Source organism: Apodemus sylvaticus, chromosome 16, assembly GCF_947179515.1.
Source record: "Apodemus sylvaticus chromosome 16, mApoSyl1.1, whole genome shotgun sequence".
Lineage (NCBI taxonomy): Eukaryota > Metazoa > Chordata > Mammalia > Rodentia > Muridae > Apodemus > Apodemus sylvaticus.
In genome coordinates, this window is record NC_067487.1 from 88,313,662 (window position 1) to 88,326,971 (window position 13,310).

The following is a 13,310-nucleotide window of genomic DNA, read 5'->3' on the forward strand; positions in this document are numbered from 1 at the left end:
GCGAGGGTTAAGTGGAGGCAAAGGGGAAACAACCCAGAAACTTTCCTCTTTTCAGAAGCCTACCCCAAACCCATACAAAGCAAGAGTTAGTTTATCTTCCATGCAGCACCAAAGTAGTACTAACAAATATACTGGGATGTTAAGTAGATGGCAGTTGTTTAAAGATTGGTCTTGCCCCACTGGTTTAAAATAACTGCAACTGCTCATTTGTATGTAAGAGTTCGTGGAAATTGAATACTTTGGGGTAGATTTTAAAATGTTTGGTAATGAAATAAAACTACTTTAAAGGCTGTAAACTGCCAGAAGATTTGAAATAACAATTGCCAAAGAAAGTGCATAAAGCCCAGCTCTTGAACATTTAATTGGTAAACAGTTTTATCAGCCAGTTTTAGATAGGAGAAATGTATTTGAATAAGGCGTATTTGACATCCTGCAGAGGGACCCTGATAACTACTGATCCAGGAAGCTGACATTTAAATGCAATCAACATAAGCCCAGTAAGCAACTCTTTATGTGCAATCCTTTTTTTTTTTTTTTTTTTCTCACACTGAAAAGTTCCTTTCTTGTCTGACAGAGATGCTGCTTGTCTCTGCAGAACACTTTTCGAGATGTTTTTCTGAAGCACTTTTCTGTCTGGGTGGCTCTCTTGTGGTTGGAACAGAGTGTGTTTTCACTAACCTTAGAATCTAATAACTTGTGCCCCACTTTAAAATTTAGATATCACCAATCCGGGTTTTCCTTGAGTTGTGTGTATGTACATGCATGCTGTGAAAGGTTAGATTGCTTTAGGTTTTTCCCTCTAGTGAAAAAAGAGTTAATAAAACAGATAGAGATAATGATCAATAGATAAATGGCTATTGAACCACATAGATGTGTTAGATTGCTGCTTTGGCAAGAACCCATTTCCAAGTAGATTTGCATCTAAGGAGACTAAGTGATGCAAAACATTTAGGACTAAAAGAAATAAAAGCAAATTACATAAAAATAGGTCAGAATTAGGAAAATAATTTAAATTCCTCATAGAGAAACTTGTATGATCAGCTCACTGTGGTGTTTTCTGTGTGTTTGCTTGTGTACCTGTATGAATGTATGTGGACTATGAGCCTTGGTGCCTGTGAGAATAGACACAGGGAAGGCCTTTATGCTTGATGAACAGATTATGACACAGAACACTATGACAAAGGATGAAAATCACAAACTTAAAAAGTATTGTAAATCAACCATTTAGCTGTAGTTTGTTATTATTTTGTTTTTTTGTGTGGTTGTTGTTGTTTTGGTGTTGTTAGTGATGCTTAGCTTCCCATTTACTTTCAGAGTTACTAAATGTTTACCTTTTGTGTATTTTGGAAGTCATCTAAGAAGAGTATATGTTTACATGTGTAGATGTACTTTTCTTTCTCTTTCAAGATGCCATTTCAGAGTGTGTAGTCTTAAATTCAAAATCTGCCTAAATATAAGCCTGTGCTGTGCATGCCTAATGTTTTTGTTTTCCTTATGGGTAGTGGGTCAGCAGTGCTGGTTCAGTGTGAGTGGGACAGAGTGTGTGCATGGGGGATGGGGTGGGGGGAGGCAATGATTCTTGAAATGCTCTCTTAAAAGTCAACAGTTTGAAGAATAATAGTTTCAATATCCACATTAAGCCACCTTTTGCTAAAGATAAAAAGGTTTTTTTCTAATTTAATCAAATATGTACAATTCTATATATATAATTGTTTAGGATAAAAGAGGCTTTTCTGCTTGATTATTTTAATCTCTGAGTAAAAATTTAGCTCATAGAGTGAATGAAATCTTTTAAGTACAGTTTTTCACAGTTTTCTATAGTAGAATAAAAATTAATATTTCCTTGAATATCTTGGTAAGCATTGGACAAAACTGACAACTAGAGCCAGTAAAAGATGTTTAAAGACTGAGCTATAGAGAACTCACCACATATGATGTTAGCTACAGAAAAATGTATGCTTGGGAATCTGATGAACGCTGAAGTTGAAGAATCTAGGTCTGTGTCTTCTAAACGTAAGCTAGGCAGAGGCATGGGACAATCTGTATCTTGCATTTCCCCTGAACAAAGTTAGATTTCCTTAACTGTAAATCTTTCCTTTATCTAACATTAGCAAATGATTGGACTCAGACTCAGTGGAGTTAAGTCTGTTCCCCTTAAAGCTTTAAATGGGACTTCCTGGCTTCATCTCCCTACCTTACACTATTTTCCCTAAAATCAAAGATTATTCCTCTAAAAATCAATATGATTTGTTGTTGTTATTGTTGTTTAGAAAAATAATATTTCCTTGTAGCAAGATACTTGAGAGGTGTAGCTGTTGACTTTTGTAACTGAGAGTTCTGGATTCAGTTATGAGTTGATAATGTCCAAAACCATTTTCTCCTTTTCCTTATCTCTTAAAACTTCAAAGGTTATTTTTCTCAGGATACTCTCTTAAGGTGTTGTTAAAAAGACAGATGGGGGTGGTAGGAGAAAGGAGCTTGCTTTTGGAAGGTTGTTTTGTTTTTTTTAATCATACTTTGAAAGCTGTTTTTTCTACATAATTTGTACGTTTGTGTATTTGAGACAGTAGCAAATAAAATCCTTATAGCTTCCTCTAAGAGCAGGTACAGTTCGATCTAATTGAAATCTTTTTAAGAAATGACACTGTGCAGATAATGGTGATAGTGTACTTTTCCCATATTACCAGAGGTGTTTATACCTTTTATTATTGCTCAGGTATACTTAACCTGTTTCAAATAAAATGCAGATCCCTTAATAAGGTCTCTTTTCAGAGTAGAGTGAGATACCAAGTTAGAATTATAAATGACGCCTTGCATCATTATGGAGTAATTTAGGATTCACCCAATGATGTAACAAAATTAACAACATAATTTCATTGTGAAACTGTGTCTTATTAAAGAACAACTGTCTGACATTCTTTTACAGTTGCTTTATTTAACTTCATGCAAATATTATTAGTAGTGACATTTTTCTGTTGTGTATTAGATTCTCTCATTAGCATGATGTGTTAGTTATCACCAGAGAAATCATTTCCTAGATAGGTGAGGGACAAAATCGAGAAAGCTAAAAATTATATCAGTGATTTACATTACTACCAGACCATCTGCTCACCAGAGATATGACAGAGTAAACTTTTTGACTAGTATAAAACCTAGCACTTCCGAGAAATGATTAAAAGATATATAAGAAATATATAATAATATTTTTGGAAATCATTTACAAGAGTGCTCAATACAATTTTTTCTTCCAGTAGTCTTTTAGTATTTTCAAATCATGAGGACAAATACAGTTCCAGTCATAGGATTTGTAGTCAAAATGGAAATGATGTGTGTTTTCTTTTCTGGTTTCTAACCCTCCCAAAAAAATTTGAACATCTCTAACAATTTTAAAGATTCATATATAGTATTTCTTGTTTGTCACCTATCTAAAATATGTGCTGTGGGTAGCTTGGTTGTTCTTTGAAGTTCATGCAATATATTTTTATTCTAAAGCTTCTCCTCAAAACTGGACACATCCCTTTGACAATTGCTTCCTTAGTTTTACTGCCTCTCTTTTGCCTAATGCAAAGGAATTAAAATGTGCTTGAAAGTAACAACTATTGAATCAGGTATCCTTTTACCAATCTGTCATTTTGGTAAGTTCAGGAATGTGGTGCTATCCTCACATACAAATATGTCGGTGACAGGACTATCCTTGTTTTACTGCAGGCCTGTCACCCTGGCTACTAAAGAATCCTCAGACTTCAGTGGTTGGCTTACCAACTGCAGTCTTCAGTTTGGTATTTAGTGCCAAGAAGGAAAGTGATCATTTCACATCCATTGATTGGTTCTCGATTCCAGGCTGCACTGTAAATGTATGTATATAATAACTAATTTGATTCTTATGATAGTCTAATGGAATCAGGAAGTGTTCTATCTTGATTCTCCAGATCTAGAAAACTAGCTTTTAACTTGGCAGTGTCTTCATGGAAAGTTACTCAGTAGCAATATTCAGTACCAGTTCCCTAAAGAAACAAAGTTATTAAGGAGTGCTATGCTTTTTGTTTCCAGGAGAATGCTTTCTATAAGTCTTCAAAAAATACCTACCATGAACATAAGACAGTAGTATTTTCTAGACTATCAAATTTGTTTTTACCCATTAAAACACAAACTTTTCTTGTAAACTGGTCAAACTTCAACCTAAAATTTATGAATGCTTCAGTTTTCCCCAAATTGTTATTTTTTTCTTAAATACATTGTGTTTTTTAAAAAGTTTAGAAGATTTAATGTTAATTCATAAAAAGGAATCATCTTCCACATATGTTCATTTACTTTTAATATTTAATATCATGAAACTGAATTGGTATTATTTTTGTAAAATTTCTTTACATTATTGTTTGATGTGTGTGATGATAACCAGTGACTGCTGTTCCTCCTGACTCCTCTAATCTCATGACTCACAAATGCTTTCTACATAAAAGCTGGTGTCTATCTACATATTCTTTGAACAATATGTCATATGTTTTGAACAGTTTGATATTCACATAATATGTTTTAATATTTAAATTATATGAGCAGGGTAGCATAATGAATTACCGAAAGAGTAGCTATCAGTATATATATGGTTGTGAAAATATGTGAATCCTTACAAAGATGTATGGCTCAAATTTAAAGCCACTAAGTGTAAGGGAAAGAAATGCGTGTGCCTTTTTGTCCGTTGTCATGGCCCTTAGAATACTGACATCACAATGGTTCTTCATCCTGACTGCTACAGAATCCTCGAACTTCAGTAGCTTGAATACCAACCTTAGTCACCAGTTTGCTATTCAGGACTAGAAAGGCAAAATTCGAGTTTATTAAAAGGTTCTCCCTTCCAGGCTCCACCAAAAAGGTATTTTTTTTATAAGTAATTTGTTTCTCATGATAGCTTAATCATATCAGGAAGTGTTCTCTATTTATTCCTCTAGATCATATGAACTAACTCTCAACTCAGTAGTGGTTTCTTGAAAAGGTAGACATTCAAGCCATATTCGGTACCAATCTTCTGTAGAAACAACATTATTATATGAAGGGAGGTATGCTTTAAGCATACAGGAGAACAATTTCTGTAAATCTTACCAAAAAAAAGTGTCCAGGTTATGCTTGAGTATTGTTTTATATGCAACCCAATTGTTTTAACCACCATGACTACAAATATTTTTTAAAAGAATTGGTCATTCTTTTTTGTAGACCCTAAACCTAAGAACTCCCTGGTTTTCTTCAAATTGTTATAGTTACAACACATATTTTGTTCTTTGGAATATATTTCTGAATATTTGAACATTAATTCTAATTAGACAGGAACTACTTTCCAGACATGTTAATTTCCTTTCAGTTTGTCCATCACAAAATTTAGTTGCTATTATTTTGTAACATATCTTCACATTAGTGTTTGAAGTATGCGATGACAACCATTGACTGCTGTTCCTCCTGACTTTGAATCTCATGGGTCTCATAGGCTTTCCACATAAATGCTGGTGTCTCTCTACATATTCTTTGAAAGACGTCATATGTTTTGGTGAGAATTATAGTCACTAAATATATAATTTTAATATTTATATTGTATGAGCAGGGTAGAGAAAAGAAACCACCAAAAAGTAGCCACTTCACTATTATAGGAAAGGAGGTAATTATGGATTAGATAAAAATGTTCAGAGGCATCTAAAAATGTTTACAGCCGATTGAAGCTTGATTTTACGACTGATGCCTAAGAGAGAACAGACAATATCAAGGTAGAATATTGGACATACCTGGGGGAGTGAGAGAAACACTGCCTTCATAAAGCAAAGGGTGCTTCTATAACATTTTGGGAGTTATCTTAGTGCATAAGCTGATGGAGATGTTTCGGAAGGAATGGAAATCTAAGGAAAATGAATAACGATTACTTTTACTTCCTGTTCATCTTAAATAAGGGCAAGGGTGGCTATTGGCTCCAGAAGCTTGCTACAGCGGGGGTGCTGAGACGCTGCGTGAGCCCAGTGACAGGTCCAAGCATGTGGACCGAGGTAGCTGCTGGCCGACTCTGCCCAGCCAGCCAGCTCCGGGTATGCTCGCTGGCTCCTAGGCCACCGTGGAGATGTCGTCCCACTTGTTGTCCCAGTCATCTTCGCTGCCTTGGCTGGCCTGGTGACCTCCAAGGAGCTGCTGGGGCGACTTAGGTGGTACTATCAGTATAGGACTAGGCTGAGGGGCCAGGTCATCACTTGTTAATGTTCCTAGATCAAAACATGAGGAGGACACAAAGCATTCTGATCTCCAATGCTCTCTAGAGTACAAATTAATTTATGAACACATTCAATCTGGATCCTATTTGATCTAAGCACCTATATGTTTGCACATAAGTTCTGTACTCAGTTTCTAAATTCCTCCGGTAATCTTGGTTCTAGTAATGAATTCATATAACTACATATAGACCAAAATTCACATGCACAAAGTCTTCTGAAAAAAATAGAAATCCATGAACATAGAACTCTGTAACTGTGTACCTGCTCATGAGCCTGCCTGGGTTTCCTCAGTCTTGATGCAAGTACTGAAGGAGAGGTGGGGTGGGGGATCAGGCAAAGAAACCATGGGGAAGTAGAGACTGTGGAGTTCTAGTGGAAGCTTAAAGTCCCTGAAAACCCCACGACAGCAAGAGAAGGAGAACATGGAATATTTTAGCCAGGTGTGTACGGACTTCCTACTCAGCCATTAGCTCTCCTTAATTTGAACCAGAGAAAGAATAATAGTATTTATGTTGTAGACTCTGAATGTGTTTTCTGGGGAGACCTTGTGGCTACAAGTTGAGGACCTGTTGGAGATAATAAAAGATAGAAAATCTTGCCGATTTTCCTATTGTTTAGTGTCCTGAGCATAGGCCCCTCAGGAATTGCTCTAGGAGTTTATTGTGACTGGGATAAACTACGTATATATGTTTTGGGCTCAGTTAAATGCAAAATTTAAACAGTGTCTGAAGGAACTTGGGATGCGGAAATTCAGCAATGAAGAAGGCACAAATGTTCTGAACTTCATGATCGTTTAGGTAGAAAGTTGCTAATATCTTTCCTTTCATTTTCACTAAGGTTCAAGGTAATCAGATAAGTCACCCAGAAGACAAAAAGTATGCTATTCTACCTTACATCTCAAGTCCTGCTTCTTGGGATAGAGACAGAAATATACCCAGGCATCTAGCCAGTTTGGATTACATAGTTAGACCTGATCACAAGTAAAGCCAATTCTAGAGAGGAGAGAAGGGATGTGCTGATATGTTTGTGATTCTCCATCCACAAGCAAGGAACCTCTCAGGTGATTTCATTAACACATTTAAAGAGCAGTTTATCCTCCTTGCTGCTGGCATTTTCCTGTTTGCATAATAAGAACATTTGTAGTCTATGAGGTGTCAGGTACAATGACATTCCTGAATGACAATCATGCAGTTTGTGAGGTAGGATATCCATATAAGGCAAGCTAGCCACATGATTTTCTTACCTCAACCTCACTGAGCTTTGAATGACAGTGATGTTGATGTTCTATTTAGACCAGAGTTAATGATATAGCATGCTCAAGTTCTGGAGATCCAAACCCCACAAATCACCAATATAGCTGCCAGAAGCTAAAAGATACTAAATAGTTACACAAAGGCACAGGTGACAATAAAGAAATATTCATTGCTCACAACCTGTGTTGTTGTGATCTCTTAGGTGACATACCTTTAAATGGTCAAGAAAGATTCCGAGGGAGCAACGAGATGGAGTTCTCCACAGACTGACTGGAGCCAACTGAGGAGACAGAGATTCTAAGCTGAATGAGGTAAGTGGCATGCCTGTCACTTACTGTTGAGTGCCTCTCCCCTCTCTGCCTTGTGAGAGCACTATGCATCTACCTCCATCTGTGACATGGCTTTCTTGATAGATGTACCAGGCTGAAAGACTGGTCAACACACTGGTCCTGCAGTTGGCATTCCAGGACCCTTAGCCATTTTATCCAGAGATATCTGAAAGAGAACTTGATTGGACAGTGGTTGATGGAAGTCCAGGAAAAGGAGGAAGCAGTGGATGCCACAGTTATCATGAACTAACATACAAGTCTGCTTTCATGGTGACTCAGGGCAGCTTCTCAAGTGTACAGTAGAGAAAATGGCTATATAATTGTAAACAACCATTTTGCAGTATGTGTTTCTACATGTGCCTCTCTGTCACGGGAGGTTTCTCCAATTGTGTGTGATACATGAGTATGTACAGAGATGAGGGTCTCCATGAGTGAGAGATTATGCTTGTAGATGTGAGCATTCATACATGTGTACTTAGTTCTGTGTGGGCCTCCTCTGCCTCTATGCATGCAGCACAACCAATAAATCAAAGACTTTGTTCTCAGAGGCTCTATTGCTGCCCTGAGAGCCTGTTACCAAGGCTCAAAGGGTATTTGAGCAAGAGAGAGATGTGAGAAGGCTGGGCTACACTTGTTAGGCAAGAAAGTCAACTGTGTTTGGAAGAGGGGTAGAAGCTTCCTTGGATTCTTCTATGTAGGAAACCATGAGATTGTCCATCAGTTTAATCATCCATACACCCAAGAAGCTGCATCACATACTGTTTTGCAGGTGTGTATTGTTGTGATCATGGGTGAAAACAGGGCTTTTCACAGAGCAGCTCCCAGGATAAATAAAACATAGATTTCTGGATAGGTCAAAGCTGTAGGCATTTTGATGGGATAGCTCATTTCAACTTACTTCAAGTTGTACAACAATCTACCTACCCATTTGGTTCTCACTGTTTACAGTTCTGTTCCCTATCTTCTGCTTCCATCAGTATCTTTTCATACTCCTGCATCTGCTTTTCTCCCCTCTGTCTGTCTCCTGCCCTGGTCAATCCCAGTAGGTTTTTTTGTTTTGTTTTGTTTTGTTTTGTTTTTTTGACTTGCCTATTAGCTGTCAGATATTTATAATTAGCAATCAGCAGTAAGGCAGTGCCAGAATATCTCTTGGGTTGCCACCAGGCAAAGACACTCATGTTTTGAGCAGCTATAGATCAACAAAATGTAAAATCTAAAATACAAAATACAGTGATGGTTCAGAAATGACAGCATCAAACTCCTGCCATCACTTAGCTCTTTGTCAGTACAGATTTAACAATTGAAAATACCGAGATGCACCTTCATATACAGTAAGGAATGTCACCTGAACAATGGGTGGATATGTGCACACAGCATGCAAATGTGGAGCTCGGAAGACAATTTCCGATGTTGCTCTATGTTACCTTCCACTTTCTTTTTTTTATTTGATATATTTTTTATTTACATTTCAAATGATTTCCCCTTTTCTGCCCCCCCCCACTCCCCGATAGTCCCATAAGCCCCCTTCTCTCCCCCTGTTCTCCCTCCCACTCCTTCCCACTTCCCTGTTCTGGTTTTGTGCTATACTGCTACACCGAGTCTTGCCAGAACAAGGGGCCACTCCTCCGTTCTTCTTGTACCTCATTTGATGTGTGGATTATGTATTGGGTATTCCAGTTTTCTAGGCTAATATCCACTTATTAGTGAGTGCATACCATGATTGATCTTTTGAGACTGGGTTACCTCAGTTAGTATGATGTTCTCCAGCTCCATCCATTTGCCTAAGAATTTCATGAATTCATTGTTTCTAATTACCAAACATGTGAAAGATCTGTATGACAAGAACTTCAAGACTCTGAAGAAGGAAATGGAAGAAGACCTCAAAAAATGGAAAAAACCTCCCATGCTCATGGATCAGCAGGATTAATATAGTTAAAATGGACATTTTGCCAAAAGCAATACCCATCAAAATGCCAACTCAAGTCTTCATAGAGTAAGAAAGAGCAATTCTCAAATTCATCTGGAATAACAAAAACCCCAGGATAGCTAAAACTATTCTCAACAATAAAAGAAATTCTGGGGGAATCAATATCCCTGACCTCAAGCAATACTACAGAGCAATAGTGTTAAAAACAGTGACAGGCAGGTAGATCAATGGAACAGGATTGAAGATCCAGAAATGAACCCACACACCTATGGCCACTTGATCCTTGACAAAGGGGCTGAAAACATCCAATGGAAAAAACCTAGCCTTTTGAACAAATGGTGCTGCTTCAACTGGAGTTCAGCATGCAGAAGAATGTGAATTGATCCATCCTTGTCTCCTTGTACTAAGCTCAACTCCAAATGGATCAAGGATCTAAACATAAAGCCAGACACTATGAAGCTAATAGAAAAGAAACTGGGGAGGAACCTTGAGGACATTGGTACAGGGGGGAAAAGTTCCTGAACAGAACACCAATAGCATATGCTCTAAGATCAAGAATTGACAAATGGAACCTCATAAAATTACAAAGTTTCTGTAAGGCAAAGGACACTTTCAACTTTCATGGTTGTGAGCCATCTTATGAGGTACTAGAAACTAAAGTTGGATCTTCTGCAAGAGCAGTACATGCTCTTAATCACTAAAGCAGCTCTCTACCTCTCATCTAAGATACTTAACATTTGTTGGTTTGTTTGTTTGATATGGGTTGCTAAAGGGATAAAGGTTTGGAGACCAGCAGATAATTTCAGGAAGGGGGTTCTCTTCTAGATCTGTATATTTAATTTGATAATGAAACTTAGGCTACCAAACAGAAAAGCTCAACACAGTAAGACTTGGCAAACCAACAAAAGAAAAGAGCTTAGGAGAAGACACAAGAAACTGAGACATAGTTTTGCACATTCAGGAGTCCCATAAAAATACTAAACCGAAAGATAGGTTTGGGGAAGACTTGTTTGCATACCCCAGTACGTCCCATGTTTGCTGCCTCAGTGTCTGTGTATACAAATAAGCTTTGATCAGTTGACTTAAAAGACTTTGTTCTCCTTGTATCTAGTCTATCTTATGGAAAGTATATTATTTATTCTTATTTTTCTACTTCAGGATTTTCTTAACTCTGAGGAGGGGTATTTAATAGAGATATCTCATATGGAGTGGTGTGTGCTGCTCTCTCTCTCTCTCTCTCTCTCTCTCTCTCTCTCTCTCTGTCGCTCTCTCTCTCTTTTCTCTGTGTGTGTCTGTCTGTCTGTTATTCTTTCTGTATGTATCTCTGTCTCTCTATCTCATAATGTCTGATTGTTTGTATTTGTTCCCATCAGATACATGAAAAATCTCCTCTGATGGCTAAATGAGGCACTGATTTATGAGTATATCAGAATATCACAAGAACCAACTAAATTGTTACATTTATTTATTTATGCATGCATTTTTAGATCTGTAGGATTGATATCACTTAAGTATTTTGAATATCTACTTTCCGTTCTTGGCCACTCAAGCAGTGTCAGTGTGTGTAAATCGCTTGAGGCACAGGAGTGGCAAAACTCCCCTGAGTACCTCCAACTGCCAATTTCCATGTAGAGAACACTCTAACTGCCCTCCAGGCAGGCCTCAGTCTTCCCCATCCACACTCCATCCTAACAGAGTAGCCCAAGCACACAAGTCGAAATCCCACCAATCCCTATCTTCAAAGAGTTGTGCCCAACCCCAAGAACAGGTATATATCCCTGTCTTCTACTCAGTTTGTTGCTGGCTTTCATCTGAGCAGAGGCAGCCAGCCCAGTAGAAGTTAAGTTTGGTTCTTCCTCCCAGCCCCACGCTCCCAGGAATAAGACTCAAACTCAACATATATTTACAAATACTCTAGTCATATAGTTAGGCTAATTTCTGACTTGATCATAACAAAAATTAATCCATTTATTCTAATTCATATTCTGCTGTGTGTCTGGTTACCTTTCCTCAGATACCATATGTCTGTCTTGTGACATATTCCGAGGTGAATTGTCCAATCAGCACTGTCCCTAAATCCTTTCTGCTTCCGGTATGCCCCACGTCCTACATTCTGTCTAAACTATAGGCCAGCAGAATTTAATTGACAAACCAATTCCACACAAATACTTGCACATGCATGATTATGGCTGCATTGTTTCAAAGAGCCAGGAAATAGAATGGGTCTAGCAGCTAATCATCCAAAGAACATTAAAATAGCATGTGCCAATATACATAACAGAATTGTATTAAAAGGTCTCAGTTATCTTTGAATGATTGCTGAATACACCCTAAAGCATCAAAGACACAAAATTAGATTTTCTGATAATCATATTTCAATACTCAATATTCAGGCTTCTTTCCGATATATTTTTTATTTACATTTCAAATGATTTCCCCTTTTCTGGATCCCAACGCCCTGAAAGTCCCATGAGCCCTCTTCCCTCCCCCTACTCCCCCATCCACACTTTCCCACTTCCCTGTTCTGGTATTGCCCTATACTGCTACATTGAGTCTTTTCATAACAAGGGGACACTCCTCTGTTCTTCTTGGACATCATTTGTGTGTGGATTATATATTTGGGTATTCCAATTTTCTAGGCTAATATCCACTTATTTGTGAGTGCATACCGTGATTGATCTTTTGAGACTGGGTTACCTCACTTAGTATGCTGTTATCCACCTCCATCCATTTGTGTAAGAATTTCATGAATTCATTGTTTCTAATGGCTGAATAGTACTCCATTTCTTTATCCATTCCTCTATTGAGGGATAGCTGGGTTCTTTCCAGTTTCTGGCTATTATAAAAAGGACTGCTATGAACATAGTGGAACATGTGTCCTTATTACATGCTGGGGAATCCTCTGAGTATATGCCCAGGAGTGGTATAGCAGGGTCCTCAGGAGGTGACATGCCCAGTTCTCTGAGCAACTGCCAGACTGATTTACAGAAGTTTGTACCAATTTGCAACCCCACCAGCAGTGGAGGAGAGTTTCTCTTTCTCCACATCCTCGCCAACATGTGCTGTCTCCTGAGTTTTGAATCTTAGCCATTCTGACTGGTGTGAGGTGAAATCTCAGGGTTGTTTTGATTTGCATTTTTCTAATGACTAATGATGTTGAGCATTTTCCAAGATGCTTCTCAGCTATCCAAAGTTCTTTGGGTTAAAATTTGGTTTTATGGTGTCTAACTTCTTGATTTCTTTGTATATATTGGAAATTAGCCCTCTGTCAGATATAGGGTTGGTGAAGATCTTTCCCCAGTTGGTTGGTTGCCAATTTGTCCTTTTGATGGTGTCCTTTGCCTTACAGAAACTTTGTAATTTTATGAGGTCCCATTTGTCAATTTTTGATCTTAGAGCATAAGCTACTGGTGTTCTGTTCAGGGACTTTCCCCCTGTACTGATGTCCTCAAGGTTCTTCTCTAGTTTCTTTTCTATTAGTTTCAGAGTGTCTGGCTTTATGTGGAGGTCCTTGATCCATTTGGAGTTGAGCTTACTACAAGGAGGGTAAGGATGGATC

The 13,310-nt window shown here is 38.0% G+C and overlaps 1 long non-coding RNA gene across 1 annotated transcript in view; it reads left to right on the forward strand.

Moving 5' to 3' along the window:
- LOC127666766 (uncharacterized) overlaps positions 1-13,310 on the forward strand; it is a 102,623-nt gene that overhangs the window by 22,955 nt on the left and 66,358 nt on the right. The window contains exon 4 of the long non-coding RNA XR_007973699.1: positions 3,709-3,854. This is a non-coding gene — a long non-coding RNA (uncharacterized LOC127666766). The remainder of the gene's footprint in view (positions 1-3,708; positions 3,855-13,310) is intronic.